The sequence below is a fragment of the Castor canadensis genome, chromosome 2 (assembly GCF_047511655.1).
Source record: "Castor canadensis chromosome 2, mCasCan1.hap1v2, whole genome shotgun sequence".
Classification (NCBI taxonomy): Eukaryota; Metazoa; Chordata; class Mammalia; order Rodentia; family Castoridae; genus Castor; species Castor canadensis.
This window is the reverse complement of record NC_133387.1, coordinates 90592563-90608401: the sequence shown is the minus strand read 5'-3', so window position 1 is coordinate 90608401 and position 15839 is coordinate 90592563. Positions and strand designations below refer to the sequence as shown.

Sequence of the window (15839 nt, the reverse complement as noted above, 5' to 3'; positions counted from 1 at the left end):
CCCTCACTCAGAATGATGTTCTCCAATTCCATCCATTTACCAGCGAATGATAACATTCTTCTTCATGGCTGCATAAAATTCCTTTGTGTATAAATGCCACATTTTCTTTTTTTTTTTTTTTCATTTTTCTTTTATTATTCATATGTGCATACAATGTTTGGGTCATTTCTCCCCCCTGCCCCCACCCCCTCCCTTACCACCCACTCCACCCCCTCCTGCTCCCCCCCTCAATACCCAGCAGAAACTATTTTGCCCTTATCTCTAATTTTGTTGTAGAGAGAGTATAAGCAATAATAGGAAGGAACAAGGGGTTTTGCTGGTTGAGATAAGGATAGCTATACAGGGCATTGACTCACATTGATTTCCTGTGTGTGGGTGTTACCTTCTAGGTTAATTCTTTTTGATCTAACCTTTTCTCTAGTTCCTGGTCCCCTTTTCCTATTGGCCTCAGTTGCTTTAAGGTATCTGCTTTAGTTTCTCTGCATTAAGGGCAACAAATGCTAGCTAGTTTTTTAGGTGTCTTACCTATCCTCACCCCTCCCTTGTGTGCTCTCGCTTTTATCATGTGCTCATAGTCCAATCCCCTTGTTGTGTTTGCCCTTGATCTAATGTCCACATATGAGGGAGAACATACGATTTTTGGTCTTTTGAGCCAGGCTAACCTCACTCAGAATGATGTTCTCCAATTCCATCCATTTACCAGCGAATGATAACATTTCGTTCTTCTTCATGGCTGCATAAAATTCCATTGTGTATAGATACCACATTTTCTTAATCCATTTGTCAGTAGTGGGGCATCTTGGCTGCTTCCATTCACTGTTGTGAATAGTGCTGCAATAAACATGGGTGTGCAGGTGCCTCTGGAGTAACCTGTGTCATAGTCTTTTGGGTATATCACCAAGAGTGGTATTGCTGGATCATATGGTAGATCAATGTTTAGCTTTTTAAGTAGCCTCCAAATTTTTTTCCAGAGTGGTTGTACTAGTTTACATTCCCACCAGCAGTGTAAGAGGGTTCCTTTTTCCCCACATCCTCGCCAACACCTGTTGTTGGTGGTGTTGCTGATGATGGCTATTCTAACAGGGGTGAGGTGGAATCTTAGTGTGGTTTTAATTTGCATTTCCTTTATTGCTACAGATGGTGAGCATTTTTTCATGTGTTTTTTGGCCATTTGAATTTCTTCTTTTGAGAAAGTTCTGTTTAGTTCACTTGCTCATTTCTTTATTGGTTCATTAATTTTGGGAGAATTTAGTTTTTTAAGCTCCCTATATATTCTGGTTATAGTTTTTTGTCTGATGTGTAGCTGGCAAATATTTTCTCCCACTCTGTGGGTGTTCTCTTCAGTTTAGAGACCATTTCTTTTGATGAACAGAAGCTTTTTAGTTTTATGAGGTCCCATTTACCTATGCTATCTCTTAGTTGCTGTGCTGAAACATGAAAATTAAAAAATTCCTCCCCCCCAAAAAATTAATCTAAATTCTGTTAAGAAGAAGAAGGATTTCACTGTGTCAAACCTTTGGCACTCCATTATGAGATAATTCATGAGGCTGGCCATTGGTTGATTGGTTAAAGTGTAACTACTTCTTTCTCTCCTTTTAAATTGGTTGTTTGCCTCATCCTTTGACATTGTAGTCTCAGTTTAAGGCCTCTCTGTAAAGCATGTTTAAAGAATGATGGATCACTTTTCTTGAATTCCTACCAGGATAGAAGCATTTCTGCCTGAAGTATAGCTGAATGGCTTCTGGTGAAACCACACTAGTTGGTTATTTACACTGAAACTAATTGAAATGAAATAAAGTTACAAATTCAATTCCTTAGGTGCACTGGGCACATTTCAAATCCTCAGTAGCCACATTAGTCACTACTGTGTGGGTCGCATAAATTATACAGTTCCATCATTGCCGAAAGTTCTACTGCCTGGCGTTACTTTCAATTGTCCTCCAGACTATTCCAGTTTTTATATACTAAGGACATGAGATTCAGGCTACTAATGTCTATGAATAGTCTTAAAATTTTGGGGTGAGTAAATTGATTGGTTGAAATGGTAAGAATGGTTGAATGATAAGAGTTTAGAAATTCTTACCGTAACTCTTTCAGTTGATCTAAATAAACAGAAATGAATGATTCTCAATATATCTACATTTGCAATGTGAATTTCAATTAGTTAGTATTTAGTTTATTTTGTGCCTACACATTTATGTCAGAAAAATCTCAACTTTTGAGTATTTGGGGAGTCATAATCCCTGACCCTCTTATATTCTCTTATGTCTTAGACTGATATTCTGTGTTCCATACTTTCATTAGCCAGAAAATGGGGAAAGGAGCATGTACTACATTTAAATACTGAAATTGTAGTTCGTCAGTGTCTTTGGTGAAAGTTTTATAGGAGAATATTGGTTCAAAGGGGTTTGGATGATCTGTTGACTTAATTATCTACTGGTATAATTAATAATAGTCCTATGTTGGAATATCACTTTCACATTTGTTATTCCTTTTAACCTTTACAACAAGTTTGTAAATTATTGTACTATCCTCACTTTTTTCAGACAAGAAAAGAGACTAAATTACTAGTAAGCATTACATTAGTTTGAGGTAGTATGTTTTTAATAAAATAAAAATTTGACTCAATAGAATTCTTACTGAACATATACAGCATATGCTTCAAAAGGGTATATAACTAGAACTGAAACATAGGACTCCTGATTTGAAATTCACTGCTATTCATATTATCCCTGGCTGCCTTTCTTTGTTCTCTACTATGCATTTGTATTTTTCCCTGTTGCCAGAGATAATTGACAAATGCACACTACACTCTAATAGGAAGTTGTGAAATACAAGTTAATGGACTTGATTTATAAATAATCATGGAAGAACTTTGAGATATTGATATAAAAGGTATGCTAAGTTATGTCACCATTTCCTTGATCAGTTGGACATATAAACACTTAAGAATGGATGAAGGCCTTAGTTACTATATAGCCATTCCCATGTCCAAACTGAGGTGATGGCAGAGGGGTTTCAGGGTGGGTGAAGGGATGGTGAATCAGATGGGCAGATATGTCTCTTCTCTCTCGTGTATTCTCTGTTTCCACCCAGGAAACATTTTTTCAACTGATGGAGACAAAGCTTGAATAATTGGTCCTGTGGATTGGTTAACAAATATTAAAATGGAACATGATTTTGGGCCTTTTTTCATTATTGAATTTGATGATAAACAGCTTTGGCCACATCCCCTTCTGCTTCTCCAGGGGATAGAGGAGATGCAACAGCTGGTAAGGAGGCTATTTCTCATTAGAGTTGATTATTCCATTTTACTGCTTTTATTTAGCTGTGGCTGCTAATTGGCCTTTTTCCAGGCAGCATCCATGGTTCTTTTTTATAATAGTGACACCTAAGCAAAGAATATGATAGGGATTAATTTGATTGTGACACCCATAAAATGGAGCATAAAAACTCAAAGGGTGCTGCAGCCACAAGGCTCTTGATGAACCAGGTGGCTGATGTTTCTCCTGATGGAGAGCTAAGGGGAAGTGCTGGGGCTGGGGTATCTTGGTCTATATTTAGATTGCTTGCTATGCATCTTTACTTGCAGCGTGAAACCTGGTTTCTGGAAGCACACTATCCTTCACAATATTCATCATATTTAGTAGTTTGTAGGATCTTTGTTATACCAAGCCTTTACTTTATAAAAACATTATTCTCATGCTTCATCCTGGGTCACTAAAAGTGAGAATAAAATGAATGGTGAATGAATGAATAATGAATATGTGGTTCTGTGAGTAAGGGGTAAATACATATAAAGAAGATACAATGCTCTATAAATGCTGGTTTAAAAAGAAAGTCTCTTGTATATAATTGCTTTCTTCTTTTCTATTAAGAACTTCTAAATAAACATACCAAACTATTTCCAATTAAACAAGTGAACTCTGCATATCTTTTTATGCGAAGGAAACTTTTTTGAAAGCAGTGAGACATTTTAGATTCATTGAGGCCCAGACACTTCCTCTGTTTAATTACAGTGCACTGGAGATATATCCTGGGAGCAAAAATGGAGCTAAACCTACCCCAGCACAGAACAACATTTTGACAGTTCCCTTTATGGGTACGTGCCTGATTTGGCCCCTTCTCTCTGTATTACTTAATATGCATTTGTTTTTTACCAGGAAGAGTCATTTGATACAGTATTAAATCCAAGAATAAAATAACATTAAGCCATTTTGAACCAAGTCATTCTTTCAGAAAGTATTTATTGGGCATTTTACTATGTACTAGACACTTTTGAATGGAAGGAAGCAAGAATGAATGAGTGAATAGGGTAAAGCTAGTGTGTTTGATGATAGAGGGTTTCTTGTGCTTCCTTCAATATGATCTCCTTTTGCTTTTATAATGCATTTAAAAATTTTAATATTGACAAAGATTGCATATGTCCAAAGCATACAACACAATGATTTGATATGTATACCTGGATGTATACATACATGCATATATGTATATAAATAGTATAATGATCACCACAATCGAATCAATTAACATTTCTGTCATCACTTTTTGCTGTATATTATATACCCTCAATGTTTTCTTATAACAAAGTCTGCATCTTTTGACCAACATCAACCCACTTGGTAATTGCTCCTTCTCCCACTCCCTGTTCTGCCCAAGAGCTTGGTATCTACTATTCTACTCTCTGCTTCTATGAATTTGGCTTTTTTAGACTCCAAATATAGGCAAGGTCATGTAGTGCTTAATTTCTGTATCTGGCTTATCTTACTTAGCACAGTGTCCTCCATGTTCATTTGTATCATGGCAGGTGGCAGGCTTTCCTCTTTTTGTGGCTGAATAATATTTCATTCTTTATCCATTGATAAACTGTTGAATGAATGAAGGAATGAATGTGAAACCATTTTGGGAACCAATGCTTGATCTAGAGAAAACACAATGAGAAACTGAACCTGGGTGTGAACATCAGGAGAGAATAATGACTCCATAGGATATCTATCATAAGTCAGATAATCAGGCCAGTTTGAAATCCAATATAGATAAGTTCTCCTAAGGCAGAAAGTAAATGAACTAGGCCCCTAAACTTTCAGTAATTCTACGAAGATGGCTTCATCAGGGCTCCTAAGGGTCACTAATTTGTTGACAAGAAGTCAAAGCTCAGCTCTGATGTCCAACTGACTAAGAATTCACTTTCTTCTAAGTACTTAAGGTTTTAAAATTTTCAATCCATCCATCCATCCATCCATCCATATTCATCCATGCATCCAGACTATAAACAAATTGTTATTGAGAATTCACCTTGAACTGGGTCCTGGGCCAGACCCTGGACATATGGAGGTGATTAAACACAGGCCTTGTGTTTTTATACTAGTAGAGTCAGACCTTCTAAAATATCAATGTAGCATAGCAAAAATGTTTATCTAGAAAAAATAACTAGCATTCAGCGCCATCTGTTATGATAAATGCTGTAATGGGGACTATGGCAGGGACTCTCAATCTGAAAGTGAGTATGAAAATTTCAGGGAGCAGTTTGAAGGGAGATTCTTGAGTTGTGACATTTGAAGGACAAGAAAAACTGCACAGATACTAAGGGAAAGGCATGTGTATAGATCCACAAAGAGAAGCTATTAATAAGTCCACAGCCTGAGGGAAATCCCAAAATCTTATGGGGTATATGGCAGTCTGAGTCACAGATTCATCCTGACCTTCTTAACTTGAAGAAAATTAAGAATGTGAAACAGGGTTTAGAATACAAAATGCTCAACAAAAGCTAGCTATAATAGTGCACTTATTACCATTCTCACAATGGGAACTGGGTGAGGACAAGGTGAGGAGATGCCTTTATGCTCATTGTCCTCACTTGCCCTGTGGGGAAGGAGTAAGGGCAGAGAAGCTATCATTTTTCAGGGCCATTGGTTCTCTCCCGTTCTTCAAGATAATGTGGTGGTGATGCTATTTAAGTATTTCATTATCTCCTGTACAGAGATAGTTGGAGAAAAGACAGAGGTTCCAGGGAGTCTGTTCTTGGCTAGATTGTTGGAGAGTACTGTGGGCACATGGGAGAATTTGTACTGAGGACTAGTGGAAGCACTTAGCTTGGCATTTGGACTTGTGTGCTAGAACTATGCTTCTTTTATTATTATGGTATGTATAAAATACAGTTTCCAGGTAACAGAAGGAAAAAATTGGGAGCCTCACAATTTTATAATTCTCTAACTTGTGCAGTACCAAATAAAAGAACTTTGAGCCTCATTTTGTCAGAAAAATGTGTACTCTATTTTAACTCAAACTTGAGATAACAGAGTGATTGGAAAGATTAAAAGTATAAATCAATTAAAACAATTTAGAGTCCTTAGATTAAAGCAATAAAGGTCTGGGTGCTGGTGGCTCACATCTATAATCCTAGCTACTCAAGAAGCAGTGATCAAAAGGATCAGAATTTGAGAAACATTATCTTGAAAATACTCAACACAGAGCAGAGCTGGTGGAGTGGCTCAAGTGCTAGAGCACCTGCAGAGCAAGCACAAGGCCCTGAGTTCAAACCCCAGTACTGCCAAAAAAGAAAAAAAAATAGATGAAAGCAATAAAAGGAGTTGTACTATTATAATATTACTTTGTATATTTTTCAGGTTAATTTACAGGGACTTGAAGAGAGTCGATGGAAAATGTTTTGAATTTGAGGTAAACTAGTGTTAACTGCCAGGCAATTGAAAAGCAAGAGTGAGTTCACTACCATGAACTTTTGATCAGCTAATACTAAAGTTAACATCATGATAAAGAGAAACTTGAGAGCTATTATCTATTTTATTACCTAATTATTGTATAGCTTACTAACTTAAAATTCAGTCTCTACTAATGATGAATGTAGCCTTTTCATGGAGTAAATCCTGAAGTTTACATTGTTTTTTTCTTGATTTTCAGTTTTTACCCTCCATTTATCTGTCTGACTTTTCTAGCATTAGTATAAATCATATTTACTGTAGCTTATAATGTGCATATTAATATCTGGTTGTATAAATTTCCTTTCATTACTTCTCTCCTCTTTTTCCGGAAGCATCTTAGTCAGTGTATACATTTATTCTTCCATGTAAAATTTAGTATCCTTGACATACTTCTAAAACCTCCCATTAAAATCACATTAGCCTTCTAGGTTATTTTTAGGATAATTTATGCCTTTATAATATTATTACATTCCAGGAATTGGTGTACTCTTTGTATTTCTGGTTCTCATCAGGTTTTGATTTGGCTTTTGTTATCCCTATTTTTTTATATTTTACATTTATTATTACTATTGGAGGACTCCCTTCTCTATTATGTGGTCTTGAATTTTTTTTTATAATACATCTAGTTACTTTCTGCTGTACTTTGGCTCTTGAATGACCTCCAATGGCTCATGCATTAAAGGTTTGATCCCCAGTATGGCACTGTTGGGAGGTAGGACCTAATGGGAAGTCTTTAGTCATTGGGTGTGCACTTGAAGAGGATTATGGAATGCTGGCCCCTTTTTCTCTCTGTTCTTTCACCTCCTGGCTCTTGATATAACTGAGTTTGCTCTACCACATGCTTTCCACCATTGCCACGTGGAACCTCTTCCAGAGGCCTAAAAGCAATGGGTTCCCTTGATCACAGAATGGAATCTCTAAAATCATGAACCCAAATGAGCTTTTTCTCAAATAGTTTCTTATAGTGATGACTAACACACTTTTCTTTCTGATTTTTTGTTGCTTTTATTGTTTGTTTTCCTGATAGACAATCATAGCATTAGCAGATCAACCCAGGAAAGCACTTTTTCTTCTCTTACTTCTTCAGTTATTGCTACTGTCTTATTGATTCTGCTTTTTCTACTTCAGGAACTCCTATTATATTAAACTATCTTAACTATTATTCTCTGTTTTCCACTTTATATTCTGAAGAACTCTTTAATTGGTCTTTTACATTGTTGCCTGTATTAGTCTTGGTTCTCCAGAAATACAGAACTCACAGGATATATGTATCTATAGAAAGAAGTTAATTATAAGGAATTGGCTCATGCAATTATGGAGGATGACAAGTTCTAAGATCTTCAGTTGGCAAAATGGGAACCCTGGAGAACTGATGGTGTAGTTCCAGTCTGAATACTGGCAAACTTAAGACCAAGAGAGTGCTAATGTTTCAGTTCAAATCCAAAGGTAGGAAAGACAGATGTACCAACTGCAGACAGAGAGGGGAGCAAGGCTTCTGGTTCCATTCAGGCATTAAACTGACTGGAGGGAGAAACCCACATTATCCCATCTGCAAATTCCTATGTTCATCTTATCCAGAAACACCTTCCAGACGTACCCAGAATAAGGCTTGGTCAAAAGTCTGGGTACCACATGGCACAGTGAGGTTGACACATAAAATTAGCTATCCCATTGCCTTAATTTTCTTAGATTACTTCTGTTCTTACTGCTTCTAATTTGAATTTAACTCATTCATTTTACTTTTCATTTGTTCTAAGCCTTCTTTATCTCATCTGGCACCTCTCTTTTTTGGTGCAATTAAAAAAATGTAGCTTAGTTTATCCCTATTCATTCTCTTATTTCATGGTCTATGTTTTCTTATATTACATTGGGAATGACAAACATTGTCTAAAATTGTTTTCTGCTTCCATCGCAGCTATGCTTCACCTTTGAATTACTCAAATTTAGCTTTCCCACTTCTGTGGTGCATCAGTGTTTCATTTGTCCTATGCTGTTTATTTACTCCTTAGTTAATTAGCCAGACTCTGGTTGTCAGAAAACAGAACTACTAGTTGCCTTTTTTCTGGCTCTCTCCGTGTTTATAAGTGATAACTGTAGTGTCATGTAATAGTTAAATACCTGGAGTCTCAGTTAGAATCCTGGCTCTGACACTCTATTCTGTCTCAGTTTTTCATCTGTTAAAAGGTGCAAATCATACTGTCTACTTCATAGAATTGCATACATATGATATATATGGATATATGTACGCAACTAGAAGAATGGAGGTGGGTGAGGTTTGTGATTCACAAATCCTTTCAGAACTCTCTTGCATGCAGATTAGTTTTCCAGTGAACATAAGTGTTCTAGGTAAATAATAAAAGTTATGAACTATGGTTCCTATTCCATTCCTCTAGATATAAAAGGCAATCCTGTTTTGTCAATCTACTGGGAGAGATATGCCTCAGTAGTTCCAATTCTGCATCTAAGTAGATTAGCCATGATGTGTTGGTTCAGAGACTTGAGGTATGTCAGCAGGCAGGGCCCCCAACAATGGCCAGAATAGATTGCTTCTTAATTATTTTATCTTACTATGTTTGGAATCTTTAGTAGCATCATTGTTTTCATTTGGTTTTAGGCTGTTATGGAAATTGGGGCATTTCCCATGAAGCTCTTGACTTTCCGAGACCTCTCTGGCTGTTGCCATCAGGAACCTAAAGTAAGGCAGGCCTGGAGTTGCATTTAAGACCTTGGCTTAACCTGGAGTTTTTCAATGTCATTTTGTATGTTTCCAGCTGGCAGTTTTGGCTCAGAAGTTAGAGTGTTTGCAGTCTTCCTTCTTTGCTTCCAGTTTTTTGAGAATCCCATTGAGTTTTTGTAGACTTGGAATTTAAGCATAAACAGAAGATGTGTAAGGATATCCAAAGTGAAAGGCAGGGATTCGGTGAGGGAGGAAAAGAGGAGAAAATAAAAACTCACTTCCAGCTTGCCACTGAGGCTGTTACCTTTAAGCTCTCTAGTTCACACATCCTGGATTCTCTTTCATACTTGTCTGGCTTGATACTTAGTACCTCCCCTTCCCCATCCTGGTGGAGCTCTTTTATGAGCCCTGGGTAGGATCACAAGTTAGTCATACTACTGTAGCATCACCAAAGGCATAGACCAACTGGGAAGAACTTTAAAACCTAGACATGCCAGCCTCTGGTGGGTCCTTCCTATAATCCTAGCTACTCAGGAGCCAGTGATCAGGAGGATCTCAGTTTGAAGCCAGCCCAGGGAAGTAGTTTGAGAGACCCCATACCAAAAATACCCTACATGAAAAAAGGCTGGCAGGGTGGTCCAAGTTGTAGATTGCCTGCCTAGCAAGTGTCAGTTCCTGAGTTCAAACTCCAGTACCACCAAAAAAAAAAAAAAAGCCCTCAAAACCTAGACACATATTATTTTTATTTTTCCTAATGTAATCAAACCTGACTCTAACTATGCCCCACTAGCTGTGATTGGGGAAGAATTCTAGGACTCATTTTTATTGTGTCTCTCTCTCCTCTCTACTGAATTATACAAGGACCTCAGCACTTACATGTTTCCTGAGCAGGGGAGGAAGACCCTGGTTTCATCCACGGTGCTCATTCTCAGTCTTCCTTTATCTGCTCACAGACATTTTGGTTGAGATCCAGTCTTTTGTGTCTGTGAGGTTTTGGTTCTACACTTGTCTGTGGTGGTGCTTACAGGACCCCTCCCCACTAACAGCAGGCTTGATCATGGTGATGCCCTATTACCCCCATTTTCTGCTCCCTATCTCTTATTTCCCAAAATGCTCATTTTACTGTACAGGTTCTGGGCAATTGAACCCTTAAGGGACCCTTTTGTTTCACCAGTGTACATTCTGTCCTTCTCTTGGACAAGTGTTCCTAAAGCATTGTCCTGCCTAACTCTTCCCTGAGGGTAACAGAAACCAGCCCTGAAGGATACAGACCAAGTTCATTTGGAGTGGAAGAGTCTTCCCCTTGCCCAAATAGCTTATGAGTTCACAACACTTTCCCCCCCCACCCCAAATTAAAAGTATGATGACAGCTTAACTTCTCAGTCACTCCTTTTATTCCAGAATTTCTTAGTCGTCCAGGAAGGAAAGGTGAGCAGTAGATTTTCAATACGCTTGACAAAACCTGTTATAAGAAATGTGTCTGTAGCCAGATTGATGAAGACAATAAGTGAGAAATAAATACCAGAATTAGGAATGAAAGAGGATGTATCACCATAGAACTTCACCACACACTCCGGTATATCAATATACATCTGTATGTATGAAGTATATAGCCACATACTTCATAAAGTGGTCAGTTGCTTTAGATCAACATTTTCCTCTTGACCTTTAAAACAAAATCTCTTTGAGGGTTTGGATGGGAAAAAAAGTTGATTATATCAAAATAGGTAGAAATTTTGAGAATGTTTTCACACTGATGGGCTTCTGGATGCATTCCAAGTGAGGGTTTGGATTTCTGTCTTTTGTATCATCTGTCTCATGGAGCCAAGAAAGCAGAGATTTTTCACTTGCATAGTTGAACAGTAACTTGCAGATAAAAGTGCTCTTCCCCATATAGTCCAGGAAATCACAGAGAGACAAGAAGAATTAGCAGTCTGTTTGGAAGCTTAGCTTCTTGCCAAAAACTGGTCTATTTCTTTGGGTGCTCTTGGTGGACTTGTCCAGAGATAAGATTGAAGCTTTGGGAAGAGATGACTATGTGGTTATAAGGGACACAGCTTTGTAATTTCATTAAGTTTGTAGTCCTGAGCAATAGCTAGACAGGACAAAAATCACCTAATAGGGAATGTGGACTACAAAAGCTTTCTAACTAGTCTCTCTTGTTGTGGCTTGTCTCTCTCTAGCTCACTGTTCCCTTAGCTTTTGGCTTTCCAAGATTACTGCACTTTCTGCATTTCCAGCACCTCATTCTCCCATCCCTCTTACTCCAGGTGGTAAAATCAGGAGAGGAAGGTACAGGTGGCAGTAAAATTCTGGCACCTTCTCTCTTGCCGTTTTACATATGTATGTGAAAATTATGAGCCCCCCCACACCATTTGGGGAGGGCATTAAGGTATTTACTAGGCATAAATCTGACAACCCCACACGTGCTTCTTGGTTATGCATCAGGTTTCATCAGAGGCAGCAAGGATATTCTCCACCTATTCATTCCCCTGAGGATAGCAGCATAATCGTCTTATGGGATTTGCTAAGCACATTCAGGAGCATTCTTTGGCAATGAGGTAGGTACAGCTCCGTGCCAGCAGGAAGAAAAATACATAAAATCTCCTACAAACTGAATAGAATATGAGCACTCCATAGCAGATGTACAGGCAGAATAAAAGGAGAAACAGGCTGACAGAGGTGATGCTAATGAAAATATCAACTGGAGTTTCAAGGTACTCTATAGTTCTATCCCAGGCATGAGTCACATTTAAAGACAAATCGTCAATCCTGACTCATGCTTTTCTAATGTTTTAGGGGTCTTAAGGGCTTGGTCTCAGGGAACTTTTTAAAAAATCCCTCATTCTTTCTCTAAAGAACCCTAGTCTCCAGGGATTTTTCTCATACTTTTTTTGTTTTTCTGAGTAGATCTTTCTCATCCAGGTCCTGCTATTTTGGTTCTTTCGTCATGTGCAGCTTTGCAGGGTGGACTTCTGACAAGTCACATCTTTCCACTGGGAAAAGTCCTCTGGGAGATGCAGGATTTTTTGGTTTGTTTGTTCATGAAATAGGGTTTTGCTATGTATCCAAGGCTGGCCTTGAACGCACTGTGTAGCCTAGGCTGGACTTGAAATTTTGATCTTTCTACCTCAGCTTCCTGAGGGCAGGGATTACAGACATATGCCACCACACATGGCTGGAAGGTTTAGTTCTCGCCCTGATGATTATTTTCTTCAGGATCTGCCAAGCAGCTTTTGTCTTTCCTTTCCTCATTGAGCTGAGGTCAAGGAAGAAACTCAAAGGGTAAAGGAATTAAGGAAAGTTGGTCAAGTCTACATTTACCATTGTCTTCTTTATTGATTAAATTGTGATACTGTTGTTGAGTAACCATTTGGAAGGTTGGCTACAGTTAATGGCTTTTTGTTTGGTTTATCTTTTTCCTTTGGGACAGTAGCCTCACAGAGTTTAGAAATTGAAAGAGACAGTGAGCTTAACTTTGCAAATCTTGGTCATGATTTTTCTCATAAATTATATTTCAAAGGCAACTGTTGGCCATTTTTATTTCTGAATATAGATACAAAAATTCTAAAAACATTATCAAAGTAAATGTAGCAGTGTCAAGACCAAGCAAAATCTGTACCGAAATCCAAAGAAGGTTTAGTACCAGAAGTTCATTACACTGTTAAATGTATTGATTTAAAAAGACAATATTCAGTTCTAGAGGAATCTCTTAAAAATAGAAATAGATGGAAAATTATTTTTAAAAAAACAAAAAATGGTAATGAGGGAGTTTGTTGGGAAAATATATTATAAAAGTATAATAATTAAAGCACTGTACACCAATTCAGGTATATATAGATAAATAAAACTAAGCAAAAAGTCCAGAAATGGATCCAAGTATATGTAACAACTTTAGATGTGATAAAGAAAAGTTTTTTGTGAGGGGATAGGCAAAGGATAGGTAATTTTGTAAGACATGTTGGGACCATAGGAAAGATGTTGATGAAAAATGACTTTGGGTTACTTATGTTATTCACAAATAAACTTTGAAGAAAAAACATAAAAAGAAGAGTTTGGAACCAGATGCCAAAGACGGGTTCTTTTTTTATTATTCATTTATTCATATGTGCATACATTGTTTGGGCCATTTCTCCCCCTTGCCCCCCACCCCCTGCTTCCAGGCAGAACCTGTTCGGCCCTCTTCTCCAATTTTGAAGAGAAAACATAAGCAACAATAAGAAAGACATAGAGTTTTTGCTAGTTTGAGATAAGAATAGCTATACAGAGAAATTCCTAGCATTGCTTCCATGCATATGTATATTACAACCCATATTGGTTCATCTCTACCAGACCTCTTCACTGCTTCCGGGTCACCTTCCCATAGTGACCTCTGTCATTTTAAGGTTGCTATATTAGCTCCTCTACAGTGGGCACATCAAACACTTTCAGGTTTTGGGTTTCTTACCTTTCCTTTATGTGTTCTCCCCTTAGCGTATGACCCATGTCCAATAATATTACTGCATTTGTTTTTGGTCAAAACGGGTTCTTGACAGTGAAGAGCTGGGCCTAACCTTCAAGACACGAGTGTATCTGCGTCCCAGAGCAAATTCAGGGATCTCCTTCAATCAGGCTCAAAAGACCCAAATCTCTTTAAAGTCTCTAAAAATGTAAGAAAATGAAATGAATCAGAAAATGCAAAAACAAAACATAAACAAAGTATATATCGTCATTCATAGTCTTCTAGACTTTTCATGACCAGTGATTCTGCACTTGTGACAGTTTTGCCTCACAGTGATATTTGCCTATGTCTAGGGACATTAGAGATTGTCACAGGTAGGGAAGTACTACTGGTATCTGGTGAATAGAGACCATGGACACTGTTAGACACCCTGTAATACGGAAGATGCCCGAATTATCCAATCCAAAACATCTGTAGTGCTGAGGGTGAAAAATCCTGGTTTACAACTAGTGAATGAGCTCTAGGTACTTTTTTAAAAAAATAAAAAATGGAATCAAACTTAGTTACAGTTATGCAATCTTTTCCCCCACTCAGTGATAAATACCTGCCCATGCATATAAATCCATCTCTGTGTTGTTATTAAAGCCTGTGTGTTGTTCCTTCTACCATGTGGATGCACTGTGATTTAAATAACCTTATCCTCATTTTCAAATACTTAGTTTTTCTTTTTCTCATTTTGCCATCACATACAGCACCATGAGAGTCTTCTTGTACATAAATATTTATGTGTTTTGTTCATTCTGTATCCCCAGCAACTCACCTTGTGCCCAGAGTAGAGCAGGCACTGGGACAGGGTGACTACCTCCAGGCTGAACTTCTATTGCTCTTCATTGCTCTGCTGTGACAGTTTTCGTGGCCAATTCCCTGCATGTTCCTTTTGGCAATGGGCCTTATTTTACCTCAAGTCCTAGCGTGAAGACCAGATGCATCAGAATGTTCATGTGCCTGTAGGGGCAAGGCTGAACTGAAGGAAAGGCACGAACGTTGGCACAGGAATCTGTGCAGAATGCTTCATCAAGTGACTCAGATGACATTTAAAATCGCCATCCTTTGGCACCACTTGTAGGGCCTGAGTTGGTAGCATGGACTAGGCAAGGAGGACCCCGTTGATATCTGACAATGTGACAGGAAACCATGACTAGGTATTCTAAATCATGAACACTTGTGCTGCATAGCTTACATGCTTATTAGTACAAAGAAGGAGCGATTTGATACAGGTGTTTTCTATGGCACTTGGCACATAAGAGCCAAATAAATGCTTAGGGATGGACTGACATTTTGTGTTTTTCATCTCTAGAATTTTTTTCTGGAATCATAACCTTGGAAACTCTTTGAATTTATACCATCGCCTGGGCTGACTCACTAGTTTCTCTTTTCTGTCTCTACTTGTATGTTTTCTTCTTTACTGTCCTCTGTGAAAGATTTCCTCAACCTGTATTACAATGATTTGATTGAATTTGAATTGCTTTCATCATACCCTTAATTTCTAAGACTTCTTTCTTGTTTCTTTATCTAATTGAGTAAAGATGATAGGGTTTTTTTTTTTTTGTAAACACATATAAGCTGATCTTGTTTATTAATTTCAGATAGTCTTTGGTTTTTTAATTGGCACATTTAAATCACTGATATTTACTTAAATAGTTGGATTAATGTTTACCATATTTGTAACTTTTTTTCACTATTTAAAATTATATTATTGTTGTACTGAGGCTACATTGTGATGTTTAAAAAAGTTCTTATATCATAGTTGAATTCATCCTCTCCATCATCCTTCTTTATCTTCCCCTCCCCATTCCTTGAATAGTTTCAACTGGTTTCATGTTTCCATTTTCATACATGTGTACATAATATCTCTACCACACTGACCCTCCTACATCCTTTCCTTATATCCACCCCCCTCCCACTGGTACCAACCCCCAGGCAGGACCTGTCTTACCTTCCT

General features: G+C 37.8%; 1 protein-coding gene across 10 annotated transcripts in view; it reads left to right on the top strand.

The window, feature by feature from the left end:
- Pde1c (phosphodiesterase 1C) overlaps positions 1 to 15839 on the top strand; it is a 486798-nt gene that overhangs the window by 142829 nt on the left and 328130 nt on the right. The gene's annotated exons all lie outside the window — the stretch shown is intronic.